The sequence below is a fragment of the Lissotriton vulgaris genome, chromosome 3_1, assembly GCF_964263255.1.
Source record: "Lissotriton vulgaris chromosome 3_1, aLisVul1.2, whole genome shotgun sequence".
NCBI lineage: Eukaryota > Metazoa > Chordata > Amphibia > Caudata > Salamandridae > Lissotriton > Lissotriton vulgaris.
In genome coordinates, this window is record NC_141689.1 from 1,147,592,528 (window position 1) to 1,147,607,394 (window position 14,867).

The window sequence follows — 14,867 nt, forward strand, 5'->3', positions numbered from 1 at the left end:
TGATGCATAGAAAAATGGTACTCATTCTTACCCATTATCAGTGTGATGCTTTCATTGGGCACAAATATCCATTGTAAACAAATGGTACCTAGTTTTAATCACTGTGACTCTCCCCCTAGGTGTGGATCTCACTCACAGAAGAGTGGCACTGACTCTCAATCAGTGTGAGTATGTCAGTCACTAGATAAACATCTCACTCACAGAAGGATGATGCAGTTTCACTCCCCAGCAGAGTGAAACTCTCATTAGGCATAAATCTCAAATATAGGTGTCCCAAAGTCTCAGTATGAGTGGCAATCTTTCAATGGAGGGGTGAATATCGCTGGCAGGATGGTACAGAATTCCACAATTTGTGTGAATCTCTCAATGGGCTTGAATCTCTCTCACAGATGGGTGGTTTCCGCCCGGCAAGCTTTAATAGCTCCATAGAATTTCATAGTACATCAAAACTAGGGACCACAATATGTCTCAGTTAAGCGCCCTAAAACCAGACCTACCTCATGACACATGCTTGACATGGATGATCCCAGTGAGCTGCTATATTCAGCCCAGGGTGCGTGATAGGTACAAATAAGGATCCTTATATTTAAATTCAAATTATGACTTTGTATTTGATTCACAGACGATGTAAGAGAACAAACAGTAGCACTGCAGGAGTATTATTTTATGCACTCTTACCTGTGCTTGGCCCAAAATATAGAACTCTTTCTACGTCTACTATCTGTATATGGGTATTCCCCAAATGTTTTCATTTTACTCTCATTTTAGATATTTGTTGGCCAATTCACAAAGTCATGTAAGATAAAATAAGAGTACTACAGAAGTACTACTTTACATACTCCACAATGCCTTACATATTAGCTGCCTTTATTGGCAAAAAGATGAGTGGCAGTTTATAAACCATTTGACCCACTTCTCATGCTACCTCACCTCTTCCTGTTCAGCCAATCATACATACACAAACTACTCACTAGAACAAAACATTATTGCTATGTGAACAGAACAAAATTCAGTTAAATGATCTAAATACATCAATCCATATTGATAACATGTCATTTTGAGGGAGGTGAACAGTAATCAAGTATCATTAACATAACACACCATAACACATCATAACATAACATAACATAACCATTTCTCGTGAGTTTCAGCAATCCACGTTGATAATCTGTTTGTTTGTAAATTGACATGAACGTTTGTCTTGCTGTTGCCCATACTTTCATCCTGTTGATTATTGCCCAAGGCAGTAATACCGGGAGATAACTGCTGCAGTTGTTCTTATTAAAAGAAAAATCCAATGTGCATTTTTAAAATCCTCCACGTTTTCTAAGGGTTGTACTATGGAAACCTAACTTGAGAAGGGCAGGGATCTTATGCCACTGATACGGAACCTTTGCATGTTTTGCTCTGGGAGTATAGCCTTAATCATGATACACAGTCCCTGATTCATCCTTCCTCCTTGAAGCATAACTCCTCTCAGCCTGCCCATAATTTCAACCTGCCTCATCTGCCTAGCCTGGGCCCACCACCCCCAATCTCAGCATATCAATATACTCACCTTCACCTAATGCTAGTCTGACCAATCAGAATATCCTTTCACAGTCTTTCCATCAGTGTGCCCTTTCTCAATCTGCCCCCAACCTGTTCTTTTCAGCCTGTCACCCTTTATTTTAAGGTTAATCCGCTTGTGTACTGGCCTCTTCTCAAGAGCCCCATGAGCTTGCTAAGTTGTTTCCCAGTGTCCGTCTTGCCACCACTTTGTCGACCCTATTATAATTCTGTCCCTCCTCACAGCCTACCTTCCTCTTTTCCCCACTTTTCAGCATGATGATGCACATAGTAATCCCCTCCTTCCTGTCTGCCTAACTTTCACGAAAAGCCCTTTCTTCCTGCCTTCTTATCATACTGTATGCACTCAACCACCACTCAACATTGGTCCTTAGAGTGACCTCCTCAGAGTGCTGCAGCAGATATTTAACTGATAGCAGAACTAGTCATTATCCATTCCTCCCACCTTCCCTTTCTTCATTCTAAATCACACATTTTTGCTTGTCCTCTCAACCAGACCCTCTACGAGTCCACCCATGAATTGCCCACACTCAACCTGACTCCCACTCATCCCCTGACCCCCTTCTTAGTCTGACCCCTTCCTCTGCAGCTATCCAACTTCTCGCCTGTTCCTTTCACTGGGCCTATATAATTTCAGCTCCCCCCAGGCACCCCTCAGTCTGCATTCCCTCTCAATATACCCCTTCTGTATCATGTAAATGACAGTGCACTGATGCCTTCCTGCATGCTGCAACTCATGTTCCTGGGTTTCACTCAGTCATTCACAACCGCTGAAGCTAGCTGGTAAAGGTCTGGTGTGCCACAGGCCTAGAAAGACTAGCCGAGGGCTGCCTACCTGGCCCAGCATTGTGACTGAAAGTGCACAGATTTAGAGAAGGGTCTACACATCGTAGCTCTGGTTTATAGCACCAGTGGAAGCATTTTCATTCAAGACTTTGGTTTAGAAGCCTTAGCTCAGATTTGTATATCCCCATGTTTGTTATCTGTTGAGTTTCCTAAAGTGGATTGGATTTGTCCAGACCAGAACCTGGTTCTCTTGCTCACTGCACTGAGTGGTGTAAATTCCATCTGATTGATGAAACAAGCCCAAAACACACATGACACCACATCTTGATGAGCTCTAATACCTCAGCGAGGTGCCCAACGCCTTTTTTATGTGCCTGTAGTATACAAAATTATTTCATTCAACCCAATATTTCTCTGAGTTAGAGCTTCATTTTGTATGCAACTAGTTTGTACTCCGTCTGTGTACTTTGGAATTTCAGAGGGTGTCGTAGATGCCTGTGTGACGCCTTCTGTAATACAGATTGTGTGTTTACACATATAGAGCAAGTGCAATCTCAATAGGGCATTCAGTCATTTGTAAGGGGACCCATGCAAATGAGAGAACTCTTTCTTTCTGCATCTGTGCTGTGTTACACATGCTGGTACAGGCGCAAAGGATTAGTTTAGAGGCTCACTCACTTTGTGCTACAAAGACGTGGTGCACAGGCAGTGGGACACATGAGGCTCCCCTTGAAAACAAGCACTCCTCAGAGATCCCTCTGCAGATGTGTGCAGTGCCTCATTGCCACTGCCTGCATGGGGAACTGGGTGTGAGTGCTTGCAATGTTCAACACTCCGTCCATCATTCCCATTGGTTTTGCTTTGTTCGCCCTAAGTTGGCAGGGCGAACAAAGCTGTGGCCCAGACATATGCCTAGACGTGGGTCCTTCTCACTTTGCCACTGGAATCAAGCTAGCCTGGCTGATGACGGCTGATTGGCAGAAACCGGTCCCAGGATGCTTGTTTCTGGTCCATGGAAGATATGGCTTGGCATTTCGGGCTGGACTGTTCCCAGGAGACACATGGTCAGACTGATTTGCATATGGCCATGTCTGAACTGAGATGGCAGAGTGAGCTAAAGAATGATGATGTATTAAACCCAGATCAGTTGACTGGGGGGAGTGCTTCCAATGTCCAACACTCCTTCCATCATCCCCTTTGGTTTTGCTTGGTTTGCCCTAAGTTGGCAGGGTATGCCCAGACGTGGGTCTCTTGCTCACTTTGCAACTGAATTCAAACTAGCCTGGCTGATGACGGCTGATTAGCCAGAAACCGGCCCCAGGAGTCTTGTTTCCAGTCCAGGGAAGACATGGCTTGGCAGTTCAGGCTGGACTGTTCCCATGAGGCACAGGGTGAGACTGATTTGCATATGGCCATGTCTGAACTGGGGTGATGGAGCGCGCTAAAGAATGATGATGGATTAAACCCAGATCAGTTGACTAGGGGTGAGTGCTTGCAATGTTCAACACTTCATCCTTCATCCCCTTTTGTTTTGCTTTGTTTGCTCTAAGTTGGCAGGGTATGCCCAGATGTGGGTCCCTTGCTCACTTTACCACTGGATTCAAGCTAGCCTGGCAGATGGTGGCTGATTAGCCAGAAACTGGTCCCAGGATGCTTGTTTCCGGTCCAGGGAAGACATGGCTTGGCAGTTCAGGCTGGACAGTTCCCATGAGGCACAGGGTCAGACTGATTTGCATATGGCCATGTCTGAACTGGGATGGCAGATTGAGCTAAAGAATGATGATGGATTAAGCCCAGATCAGTTGACTGAGGGTGAGTGCTTGCAATGTTCAACACTCTGTCCATCATCCCTTTTGGTTTTGCTTTGTTCGTCCTAAGTTGGCAGGATATGCCCAGACGGGGGTCCCTTGCTCACTTTGCCACTGGACTCAAGCTAACCTGGCTGATTAGCCAGACATTGGTCCCAGGATGCGTGTTTAAGGTCAAGGAAAGACATGGCCTGGCAGTTCGGTCTGGACTGTTCCCATGAGGCACAGGGTCAGAATGATTTGCATATGTCCATGTCTGAACTGGGGTGGCGCACTGAGCTAAAGAATGATGATGGATTCAACCCAGATCAGTTGACTGGGGGTGAGTTCTTTTAAATCCTCCGTCCATCATCCCCTTTGGTTTTGCTTTGTTCGCCCTAAGTTGGCAGGGTATGCCCAGACGTGGGTCCCTTGCTCACTTTGCCACTAGATTCAAGCTAGCCTGGCTGATGATGGCTGATTAGCCAGAAACCAGTCCCAGGATGCTTATTTCCGGGCCAGGGAAGGCATGGCTTGACAGTTCGGGCTGGACTGTTCCCATGAGGCACAGGGTCAGACTGATTTGCATATGGCCAAGTCTGAACTGGTGTGGCAGGAAACCCACCTATACTCAAACTAGTTATAAAAAACTTGAAGGTCTGGATGGAGAACTCACTCACAATGGATTGCCAATCCAGGAAACTGTCAGGAATATGTTATTCTCTGCTTAAAATAGTAAGAAAGATTATTGAAGTGATCCCGGAACATTTGAAAGAACGGTCATCCAGTCTCTTATATTGTTGCTCTCAGACTATAGAAACTCACTTTATGTGACACCTAAATATGTGGCAAAGAGACTACAGGTAGTTTAAAATTCGGCAGCAGGACTCCTTCTAAAAATCCCCAAACGCACTTTGACTAAAGAAGCAGTGAACCAGCTACACTGGCTCCCTATTGAAACAAGAATAAAGTTTTAAGTCCCTATGCCTAAGCTGTTAACAAAAAAGGCCCAAAAAACTGAAACAAATGATGTCAGGTATATCTCGGCCAGGCATCTAAGATCAGCCCAGCAACAGCTTCTCAGGACAATGAGAGCCAGGTGGAGGGGGGGGGGGCAGATCATTTTCCCACCTGGTACCAAAGATGTGGAATGCCCCCATATAAAAAAGGAATTCTACCCAACGAAACCGTTTTCAGGAAACATCTCAAAACATTCCTGTTCCCCTTGTAGACACCTTATGGATAGAGCCTGTAAACATCACTTTTAGCACTAGGAAGCCCTCGGGCAGCCATGCGCTCTACAAATTCCTAACATAACATAACAAATATTTTATTATGTTGGGTTTTCATAAATAAAACTATTTACGTTTGGAACAAACATTTGGCCTTGCCATTGCTTGTTTTGTTTTAACATAGTTTTTCCAAAACTTTGTTGGGGAAAAGAAAAACATGGGCTAAAAGCTAAAATATTTTCTTTTCTCAAAAGCACCCATTGCCATAGAGTAATGAAGAGAAATAATTGCCTTGTAAATGAGCTCCTTGCAAATGAGCTGAATCCCCCCACTCACACTGAAGGTTTCCAATGGCTATAGTGGACTGACCCATTGCACCCCTGCTGTATGCTGTAGTGGGTGGATGAAAAATGTGAATCACACAACAAAAAAACAATCAATGAGGAGGGCTCTCCGAATACCTATGTAAATAAGTGTATTACACATATAATGTTAGTAAAATAAAAAGGTCTTATCTAATGCAAAACTTTAAAAAAGACCTTAGATAAATACAATACATTTACTGAGATTGTATCAAGCCTCCAAATAATCACATTCTGGCACAGTTTATACATCAAATCGCAGTTTCCAGAATAATGGCCAAGTCAGTGACATACTGAACCACTAACCATGCTTTCCATAGACTTGCGGCAGTCTGCATTCCAGACTGAGGTTATCTCCATTTGTAAAATGAATTTATCCTTCCACAAATCATATCAATACCAAAATCCCTTCTACTAATGAAACCCCTTGCATAGTGTGCCACATAGCTAGCATTTTCATGCTTTAACCAACTGTCAATTACCATATGTGACACTTCCCATTAACCTTGGAGGAACACAGTGGCGTAGCTAGGGTGCCATGAGTCCTAGTATAAGCAAATAAAATGAGCACACATTGTACCAAGTTGGGCAGTAAATAATCATAGCTGGGGTGCAGTGGGATGTTAACACCACTGGACCAGTTGTTACTGCATCTACTGCACTAATTAAGAAGACATCTTAAAACCTGACTGTCCAATTGACCCTAATTTCTTTACCTCTGTACTAGCTAAAGTGCATTAAGTGACAAGACGCCCTTCGGCAATGATGGCCCTGATGGGTGGAAAACACTGTTGTTGTAGAATCACATAATTTCAGTGCCTCTGCCTAGGAGGCACTACAAACCTCGTCACATAATGACCTTTCAAACTTAAGACAAAAACCTCCTCACAAGGCAACAATGTGCATTGATACCTTCTTTGGCAACCTTGGATTTTCATAATGTTGGGCAAGAGGAGGCTCTTACAAACTGTCCTGCTCATGTAAAAAAAAAGTCCTTGTAATAGTTTTGAACCTAACAAAGCCCGTTACGAGGAGCATTACTAAAACTGCAGACCAATTGACACCGATCTAATGAACTAAGGTCCAGATATAGTAAGAATCAGATTTTGTGATTGGGATTTTTGCAACCTGTTAAGAATTTCACAAACCAGCCTAATTACTAATAGGAGCAAATGATGGTGCCCCATCATAGACCGGAGAGACCTCCCCCTGCCATCATGCCGTGCTCGCGCACACGCCTTGTAAGAAGTCAGGAGGACCAAACACAAATGCACGGAAAACAGAGAATGGAGGGAGAGTATAATTGTCGGCAGACTACTATGGATCAGCTGCGGAGTGCTATCCAAAACAGCCTAGCATAACTTTGTAGGTCGAGCCTAGAGCCAGCGCGCATTCGCTGCTCTGCAAGACTTATTGCAGAGGAGTAGGGAATAGAAGCCCCGCCCACTCTCTGCCCATATTTGCCATTGGCTTTTTTCATTGTCCATCCTAAATGCTACCTTTTATTCACCAATAGGCTTGTTGGTCCCTCCTTAGACCCGCCTCCTCTTCCTTTGTCACCTCCCATGGCGCCTGGCCCCTTTACTCCGGTTATTATACGGTGCTGTTATTTAGTCTGTGAGCAGTATTTTCTTTAATGAGGTTCTCCTACTGCAGTCCCAAAATGCTATGGTGCCTTCTTTCCTCCCCCCTCCCTCCTGTTGTTGTGCCTTCTTTTCCCCTCCCGCCCTCTCTCCTGTTGTTCGTGACTTCTCACACCACTGCCCACCCTCCTGTTGTCTGTGCCTTTTACTCTACCCCCGCCTGCCCTCCTCCCATTGTCTGTGCCTTCTCACCCCTGCCCCTCTCACGTTGTCCGAGCCTGCTCCCCATATCACTGAAATGACCCCTCTTGTAACTCTGTGCCCTTGTTGGGTGCTGTGTGGAAATCCACGTCCATCTGTCTCTCCATCAGCTGCATCCTCTGACTCAGGCTATTCTTTCTCTGTTTATGTATGTTCAGAAACCACGTGTAAAAAATGGTGGCCTAGGGCAAAGAGGAGGGACACAATCTGAAGGAGGGAGGGGCGGTGTGCCTAAGGGATTGCAAGCTCATTTTATTGTCCAAGTGTGTTAATGCATTTCCACTGTGCTACCTCGTTGATATAAACTTAAAACACTATGGGATTGATTAGGATGGCGGCCGGATCACAACCCGATGTACCCCGCCCTATTATAATGGCGGGGGTATCGAGGCGGATGCAAAGTGCGTCCACCGCTTTTCCAACAGTCGGCTCGGCAATCGTTCCGATTGCTGGCTGGGCCTACTTGAGCCACAATATGATGGCGGTGCCTAGCAAGCATGCCGCCATGGAAATGCTGGCAGGGATCCACTTTGGGGGCCCGTTGCGGGCCCCTATTCCGATGCACAAGGTGGCAGGCACCACGGGGTGCCTGCCACGTTGTGCATGGCAATGCACAACATGGCATTTAATCATTGCGGTGGGTGTTGTATTTGTATTTGTATTTGTATAGGCATTTATATAGCGCACTACTTACCTGGAGGGTCCCAAGGCGCTTCGACCGCTGCGAAACCCTTCCTGGCTTCCCTGAGAGATGGTCCCTTAATGGGTATCTCCAGGGTGAGACCAGGCATCCCCGGCGGTCTGGTGGGGCCGTTAGTGAAGATGAGGCAAGCTAATGCCCAGAGTTGCCGAGTGTGATCGCTGATCAGAGTGGGCACCGAGGCGAGAGAATTATCGAGTCCGCTGACCCTGGTCCAGAAACCTGCCGCACCGGGAATCGAACCCTGGTCCCGCGCCGTCCTCTGCTCTCGGGTCTGCCGCCTCTAACCAGTGAGCCACACTACTTCACCCGTCGCAATGTTGAAATGCCTCATGCGGCCACCGCGGGAGCGGTTGCATCATGATTGTTGTGTTGAGACCGCCGCTTGGCTGGCAGGTGGTTCTGTTACCGCTAGCGTGGCAGGCGAACTTAAGTCCGCCTGCCATCCTAATCACCCCCCTTTATTGGGAACACATGTAGATGAAGGGCAGTGAAGTGTGTTGGTCTGTTTGAACTGATTAGTGTTTAGTGCATAGTTTCTTATTAATCGTTCAGTTGTAACTTAGGACCGGGACGCAACCTTTCACAGACTTCCACGTATGAGAAATACAACTAAACATGCTGCCAGTGCGATGTCCCCGCAGTACCGTGAAGGCAGGCGCAAGTCACCGTCTTGGCGCATTTACATAAGGATGAAAGCAGTGCAGTCGTCATATTCCGTGTGTGCATTTTAAGTTGATTCTCATTTTGGTCTGCAATTATATGCACCACTACCATAGTGCCTTCTGTGGAGGTGGAGTGGTCACTACTTGATGCCATGAATATTACACTCTTTGGGAGGTAACGTTTTCAGTTTAGTCACCTAAAAGGGGAAACACCCATTACATCGATGTCAATGCATTGTGGTGCCATCGCACCGCGACTTTTACATCACAGGATCGTTGACATCGCATACTTTTACTACGCATGCTACAACGGCGCAATGCTATAAATATCGCATGCAATGTTAATTGCAGCTTTACAGGCCTCGTGCAAATGTGTATCACGGCACAATAAGCTCCCTAACTTAATTTTTTATTCAGCTGCTTTTGATGTCACCTGCAAACATCAGCGCAACCAAAACTGGTTGGGAGAGACACCTCTTCCTTGTCAGCAGAGCATCGCAAACAAAAAGTGCAGACTGTCACTTATGAAGGCTCACTGCTATCACCTTTTCTTCCAACTCTTTGTCCTCGACAACCAGCTTTACAGGCCTCGTGCAAACTGGCTACGTAAACCTGAGATGCTGAGAGCGTATGATGTGTGTGTGGCGGGTGGATGGATGGATGGATGGGTGCATGATGTGTGGGTGGATGGGTGCATGGATGGATGTATGGGTGGGTGGAAATATGGATGGATGGATACAAGTGTGGATGGGCGCATGATGTGTGGGTGGCGGGATGGGGGTGGATGGATGGATGGGTGGATGGATGCATGGATGAATGTATGGGAAGGTGGATGTATGGATGGATGGATAAAAGTGTGGATGGGTGCATGATGGCGGATGGATGGGTGTCTGGATGGATCTATGGATGGGTGTATGGGTGTATGGATGCATGGATGGGTGCTGGATGGAGGTTGATGGATGGATGGGTGGATGGATGCATGGATGGATGCATGATGGATGGGTGGGTGTATGGTGGATGGGTAGATGCATGGGTGGATTAGTGGATGGATGGGTGGGTGGATGGATCGGAGCATGGTGGATGTGTGCATGGATGCATGATGGATGGGTGGATTAGTGGATGGATGGGTGGATTAGTGGATGGATGGGTGGATGGATTAATGATGGATCGGTGGGTGGATGGATGGGTGCATGGTGGATGGGTGGATGAATGGGTGGATGGATTCATGATGGATGGGTGGAAAGACTATAAAGCATTGGAAGCTTATCAGGGACAGATATCGAATCTTGATTCCCTTCGCAAAGCCTGAGAGAAAATAAAAAACACTAAATTATATACATTGCTAGTTACAAGGGTTATTACCACACCTCATGCACACATGGCGAATACGAGCAAATTGCAATTAAAAGGTGGCTGTAAACACATTTTTGTTTACTATCCATTCAGCTGCTTCTCTTTTTTTCCCATCGGTTCCACCCCTTTCCCTGCTCTCCCCTTCCTCCCTGGCTCTTCTCCAGTTATCCAGAGGTCACACAGTTTAGCAGTTCTGATAGCTGCACTGAAATAAAATCGGCTTGTGTTTTTTTCAGTCATCCTGTCAAACCGCCTTAGATAAATGTGGGGGCTTCAGTGATTCCAAATTAATCACACCGGTTGCTTAAAGTATTTTGCCCTATTTTTCCCTTATCTGAGTTTAGTTCACTTTCAAACTCATTACAGGGAGTCTACGAGCAAAAACGAGAAACCATTACACTTTGTAATGGCGTGCGATCTTTCGGTATGCGTCCTAATGGAATTTGCTAGGCTAAACAACATTGGCGTTGAAAAGTGCGAAGTAAGAGTCATTGCGATGAGGAGGCTGCGTGCTAAGAGCGCGTGTTGTGACGGTTGGTGATGTACTGTCATACATCCCTTAAAAGCACCCACTCCATCATCACAGGGTTCGTTGTAGCTGCAGAGGATGATTGCTTTTGTTATTGCATAGAACAGAGCAGGGTTTCCCGTACTCACCCCAGAGGCAGAAGCCTTGCTGCTCAAAAGCATCGCTGTCAGATCAAGGATGCCAGCAGAAGGGGGGCAAGGTTGGGAGTAGAGGTGTTAATGAAAGATGGAAAAGCACAGGACTGTTGCACTTTGAGTGAGTCGGTGGAAGTGTGTGTGTATGAGCGTGCCACCACACGCTCACACACACACACTTCCACCGACTCACATGACATGAACTGAATGAGTAGGTTGGTGCCCACAGTTTCCTGGGCATATCACTGCAACCCTCATTGCTATATACCTCCTCACAAGAGTCCTTTATTTCAAGGGAAGCGGGTTGCAGGGAAAACACGTGTAGGCTCCTATCTGTGGACACACCTTTTTTTTATTTGATTTTGTAGTGCTTCATTACCTTAGGAGCTGGCACCTGTGTGAGTAGTTGGTGGCGTTTGTCATTTCTCGTTTGTCTGCAGTGGCATGGATCTTTTGCCAGTGGGGCGGCTTTGCTTAGTTGCGATGTGTGACAACCTAAAACACAGCTCAGGTAATGCTGGAATGCATGGAAAAAGCATGAGCAAAGCATTGTGCGGGGAGAAATTCACATTACAAAAAGCACTGATGTCATGAACGAAAAGCTAGGGAGGGATCTGTCGGGCTGTATTTTTTTATGGGCCTTGACTAAAAGGGGGATGATCAATAGCTAAGCTGTATAAATAAATCTTGTAACCACCTTCAAACCCTGTCTTGGATGCCTTAGCTGAAACTGTGCCTCCGCACTCTGACTACTATGACCCCCAAAATAACCCTTTCCATACTCTTCCCTACTCTACCCTTACTATTATCCCTAAAATAACCCTTTCTAGACTCTTCCCTCTTCTACCCCTCCCTTGTGTCATCTCAAACCTCTTTTATTATTCATTTCTCCCAAACAAGCCTTTCTTTTTTTATAATTCTTTTTATTTTATTTTGCAACATATAAGAACATTGTAGATGGTTATGTTGGTAATCAAATCACACAATTAATACTGCCAACACATTTGCACACACTCACAATTCTTCTACAAATGTCATTATGTTTGTTATCAGAGTATCAATAGAGCACAATCCCCAATTGGTTTGTTACACAGCCTACCATCTGTCTATTTTAGACTCTATTTAGTCGCTAGTATCAGATCCAGCGTCCTCTTGGGGGGCTCACATATATTTCCACGATGTGCGTTCCATTTCCCCCAGATGTGTGTCCACTTTTTGGGGCAACCCCTATGGACGTATAGTTCTTTCTCAATTAAAATTGTAGAAACCATATCTTGGCATCATTTCCGCAGTGTTGGGGACTGCCCGGACCCCCAGTTTAGAGCTATATTGGGTTTTGATATTGTCAGGCCGAGAGTTACCCAGTCCTGGTCCGAATGATTGAGCTCTGTATAGGTTCCCAAATAATAATAAGGCTGCATTTTGGTTCCTGGAGGGTCTCTATCTCGGTGACCTGCGAGACTGTGCACATTATTGCTTCCCAGTAGGACTGAATGATGGGGCATCCCTTATATGGTGTGTATAAACTTCCCTGGGAGTTAAAAAGCTGGCCCACAATTCTGTTTTCTGATTGGCACAGCCGGCACTACAGGTTTACTACCACCAAGCCCTGGGGACGGCCACGTGTGGGGTGGAACTGTGGGGTCATCTGGACATCATCTGGACATTTTCTTGCTGCCTCTCAGGCTTGATCTTGGGTTGAAACCTATTTCAGATAAGACAGATATTCGTTCCATCCTCTTTTGGAGAAGGATCTAGGCCACCGTAGATTCTGATCATATCAAGATGGTTTAGAAGAAATTCTCAGGCTGGTGGGCTCTAGTAACATACACTGGATTAAGTACATTAAAGCCACCATGGGAGAGATTGGGTTAATATCATTGTGGAGCGCCCCGAGAGAGACTAGGTAAATTCCCAGGAGTAAGATTAAATTAGCATATTGGTAGATCCATGAGTCCTTAATATACTCCAAAGCTGGGCAATGCTCTTTGACTCATGCCTTTCTTTTGGTAAAATTTTTAAACCACAGTGTTCCCTAGAACAAGGATTAATTTCTTATGGGGTTACTCCACTCCAGCCTCGGAGCCTCCCGCTTTGTGACGGTCTAACCATCAACCAATTGTCTTTACCTCTTACCCCCTTCTAGGCTCCCTCCACACCTGCCCTATCCAAGCCTACAGCTCGAACACCGTTGATTAAACCATCGCTATTGCTCCCTGGAAATCAGCCCTGTATACTACTCTTGTGAGCACCCCAATGCTTAACTGAAATACTAGGAAGTTCACTGGTATTCTTTCACCTAACACTCCTTTCTTATCTACCTAGAACACCTTCCCTAGTCTGGACAGCCCCTTAATTTCTGCCCATGAGCGTACCTATAACCCCTTAATCTTTGGGTAAGACCTTTTCTTCTCTGCCTCCACACAATCTAACACTGCGCCGTTGTTTTAAAAGTAACTTCACCTTATGTCATCAATTTTCATCGGTGACCTGGACCAATCTTTCTCTTATTGGTATCATCTTGACACTGCGCAGTTAAATAAAAAGAAATTACACCTTATGTCACCAATTGACCTTTATGACCAAGAATATTTCTCATGTTGGTCTCCCCTGGCACCCTCTCACTGCGCCGCAATAGTCGCATTGTTGTATGAACCAATTAAGGATGTAATGTTTGCATTGTGATTTTAACCCACTATGGGCCCAATTCATAGTCTATTTAGCTGTTTTTATTAAATCATAGCGTGAACATAATATTGTACTATCTGAATGTTTTTATCGTAATGTATCATTGGCCCTACTTAAAATTCTTCGGGCTTCTCATCACCGACTATGACTAATACCTTCAGGCCCACTGCAAACTAGAACGTATCCCTTTTGCCACAGATAATGGTTTTCTACAACGAGCCAACTTTCGCTTAATCCTTCGCAAAATACATCCCGGCATACTCTATTGCACCAGTAGCCGTACTCCTTTAATCCTTGCGATCATTGCTGCATGAACACTTCACCCCCTCAAACGTACCCTGACCGCCTGACCTATGCCATGCAATCTTATTATGTTGCCTCATGATTATTCTCGATGCATGTTCTCTCTATTCTTGCACCAGTATCTAATTGCCCCCCTCCTACTCACTGCTAATTGTGAAACACTCCGTAGTTCAACACGCTGTTGTAAATGCACCTAAGCATGTAGCCCTCTGAGTCCGTTCAAATTAACGTTTCCTTTACCTCTTAACCTTTTATGCAACCTCCTCAACTGTATGTTGTCTGTCCACTCAAATAAGCGTTTCCTTTACCCTTTAACTTTGTATGTGACTTCCCTAATTGTATGTTATCCCTCCTCAGAATAAACAGGCTAATACAATGATAGGCATGTATCCCATGTCCTGATGATGATCCAGATATCCTCATAGATGGATCGAAACGCAGTCGACACATAAAAAGGACCTTATACATGTCAAAACAATGGTTCATTGAAAGTGTAAAGGTGTAACCCGCGATTTGTTGCTTTGTTGTGTCATTGTGCATTTCCTTGTGTAACAAACCGTCAGCTGTGCCTGAACCCCCTGTTGGTACCCTCCCTCCCTGTTTGTATATTGCTAACTAGGACACAGGCTTGTGTCCCACTTTATGTATTGTTTTGTTAAAACTGTCTAATATTATTGATCAAGTAAAAAATTAGAGCTCTGTCCGGCTTGACATGTCCCCAAAATATAGTTGCTATTGAGTCTATTTTCATTTAGGAAACTAATCCTTGTTCTAGGAACCACTGTTGTTGACTTCTCTGGGCCCCCTTGTTTTTTTAAACTTTCTTTTGGTCAAAGGCTCATTCATTAGAGAAGATTTTCTGGATGAGATTGAAGCCCTCAAGCGAGGCACTTGTTCTTGTTATTTTGTAATGCG